Source organism: Triticum aestivum, chromosome 3D, assembly GCF_018294505.1.
Source record: "Triticum aestivum cultivar Chinese Spring chromosome 3D, IWGSC CS RefSeq v2.1, whole genome shotgun sequence".
In the NCBI taxonomy this organism is placed as follows: Eukaryota; Viridiplantae; Streptophyta; class Magnoliopsida; order Poales; family Poaceae; genus Triticum; species Triticum aestivum.
In genome coordinates this window covers 42,783,540-42,786,908 of record NC_057802.1, presented here as the reverse complement: position 1 = coordinate 42,786,908, position 3,369 = coordinate 42,783,540, and positions in this window count along the sequence as shown.

Genomic DNA, 3,369 nt, shown 5'->3' with positions numbered 1-3,369 from the left:
GTGCGTGTCAGCATTACTGATCCAGGGATGACACTGGTGCACAGCAGCACAGGCCATTTGAGGTCTGGTCGCTACAAAGTTGGTATCAGAGCACACGCTGACTATAGGACACGACCACTAAGCTTAAGCCCTAGAAAGCTTCTCTCTTCTCATTTCTGACTCCTCTCCACTTTCTACTCTTTTAGGAATGGCGAATGCAAGGAGCAAGTTCATGCAACCAGATGAAGACACGCCGTTTGGACGACATTTGAAGGAAGTCACCAAGTACTTGAACATAGGAATACCAAGCGTCACCGGAACCTACAACGCCACATTACCCGAAGAGGAGAGCTGGAAGATTCAAGTTATCATTCCAGGAAGAACGTTCGCGCCAATTACGGAACCCATGAGATTGGTTTTCGAAGCACCAACTTGGAGTTTAGGGAAGAGCATGGCCGCACATATCGCCATGGGACGCATTGGAGAAGTCTACCACCAGGAGCTTAAGGATACAATTTATCAGATTTGTGGACGTCGAGACGCGCAATGGGAGATGATCAAGACCAAGAAGGATGGATCAATTGCAGCTTTCATCCAGGAACAGAACCAACATATTCGTCGCCAGGAGAACCAGATGTGCACGGACCAGGAGGAACTGAAGAAGGCATTCACAAAGATCAAGGAACTCCAAGAAGAACTCAAGACTACACGCGAAGATTACTTGGAGGAAATCAACGCACTTGTCGGAAAGATTGACGACCTGGAGAAGAAGATTGGAGCATCCGTGGGAAATCCGTGGGAACCAAGTGAAGACGAATGGATTGATGAAGCTGGAGCAGACATCATGGAGTCTTCAACGGATCAGAATTTTTAGTAGACCACCATACCAGTAGTAGTTTTACCTCCATCCAGTAGTATAGTTCAAGCACTTTGTAAAGCTAGTTAGATCGATTGTTTTGCCTTGTTTGGATTGATCGAGTGATATTGATTGAATTTTGTCTCATGAGCATATGGGTAGTGTTTTCTCTCTAGACCTCATTCTATTCTTAATTCTCACCTTTTCTAAACCCATCAGATGCCTCCGAGACGCGACACCGGATTTGTTTTCCCGCCAGAGATCACCCAGCTGATTCAGCAACAGAATGCCCTGATGCAAGTGTTAGTGCAGAACCAAGGCAACAACAACAACAACAACAACCCACCGCCACCACCACCTGTTGATCACTTAGCCCGTTTCTTAAGGTTAAACCCGCCAGTGTTTTCCAGTAGCACCGAGCCGATTGTTGCAGATGATTGGCTCCGCAAAGTTGGAAGGGAGTTGACCACTGCAGGATGCACAGATGCGGAAAGAGTGTGTTTTGCCGCACATCAGCTTGATGGACCCGCAGCATCATGGTGGGAGAATTATACAGCCACGCACCCTATTGACACTATCACATGGGACCAGTTTCAGCAAGCTTTCCGTACAGCTCATGTTTCAGCAGGAGCTATGGCTATGAAGAAGCGTGAGTTTCGCAACCTACGCCAAGGAGGACGCACCGTAGGCCAGTATGTGGAGGAATTCAGTAAGTTAGCACGTTATGCACTAGATGACGTTGCTACGGATGCAGCCAAGCAGGAGAAATTTCTGGAAGGATTGAATGATGAGCTGAGTATGCAGTTGATGGTAGCAACTTTCAACAACTACCAGGAACTGGTAGATAGAGCTCTCATGATTGAAGGGAAGCAACAACAGATTGAAAACCGTAAGAGGAAGTATGGACAAGGGAAGTATAACTCAGGAGCCCAGCAGAAGCCACGATTTACCCCGAAGCCGGGAGGACAGTTTCAGCATACCCATGGAGGAGGTAGTTCGCACAACCATAATGGCTCCAAGAATGGTAATGGGAATGGAGGAAGCAACGGACAGAACCGCACCAACCCATCTACCCCAGCCAAGAGGGACCTGAGCCAAGTCACTTGTTTTAAGTGCCAGAAGAATGGACATTATGCCAACGAATGTCCTGAAGCCCAAAATGGAAATGGCAATGGAAGCTCTGGGAAGAAGCCGAACCCGTTCAACAAAGGACATGTGAACCACGTGAGCGTGGAGGAGGTTGAAGCTCAGCCTGATGCAGTAATAGGTAAGTTTTTGGTTAAGTCATTTACTGCAACTGTTCTTTTCGATACTGGTGCATCGCATTCATACATATCAAGGGGATTCGTGAATAAGTTTAAGATGTCCACCAAAGTTCTCAGAAACCCTATGTTAGTAACCTCGCCAGGAGCAGAGTATATGGCCACCCAAGGATGTTTTCAGATACCATTGGCCATTGGTAGGCATGTTTTCCCCTCAGACCTCATTGTTTTGGAATCGCAAGGTTTGGATGTGATTCTGGGAATGGATTGGCTATCGTTGTATGGAGGAAACATCGATTGTGCCAGCAAGACGATTTTGCTTACCACCCCAGAAGGAAAAAGGATCAAGTATGTATCCAGGCATATGCCGAAGAGGACTCAAGTGAATTCCTTATCAGGAGTTGTACAGGAGGAAGTACCAGTGGTGAAATACTATCCGGATGTATTTCCAGAAGAGTTGCCAGGCATGCCACCGGATAGAGACATTGAGTTCTTGATTGAACTTTTGCCAGGCACCGGGCCAATATCTAAGAGACCGTACAGGATGCCCGCTAAAGATTGGGAGGAAATTAAGAAGCAGATCAAGGAGTTACTGGATAAAGGCTATATTCGCCCAAGTTCGTCACCTTGGGGATCACCAGTACTTCTAGTAGAGAAGAAAGATGGATCACTAAGGATGGTTGTTGATTACCGAGGATTGAATGAAGTGACCATCAAAAACAAGTACCCACTGCCTATGATAAATGATTTGTTTGACCGCCTATAGGGAGCTAAAGTATTTTCCAAGATCGATCTACGATCAGGTTACCATCAGTTAAAGATTCGAGAGCAGGATATCCCAAAGACAGCTTTTACCACCAGATATGGATTGTATGAGTATACCGTTATGTCATTTGGACTGACTAACGCGCCTGCCTATTTCATGAACCTGATGAACAAAGTTTTTATGGAGTTTTTGGATAAGTTCGTCATGGTGTTCATTGATGATATTTTAATCTTTTCCAAGGATGAAGAAGAGCATGAGGAGCATTTACGATTGGTACTTGAGAAGCTCAGAGAACATCAGTTATATGCCAAGTTCAGCAAGTGTGAGTTTTGGCTGAAGGAAGTTGGATTCCTTGGACATGTTATTTCTGGAGAAGGAATAGCAGTAGACCCTGCCAAGGTTGACACAGTGACCAGTTGGGAATCACCCACGACAGTTGGAGAAATCCGGAGTTTTCTTGGACTTGCAGGATACTACCGGAGATTTATCGAGAATTTCTCGAAGAT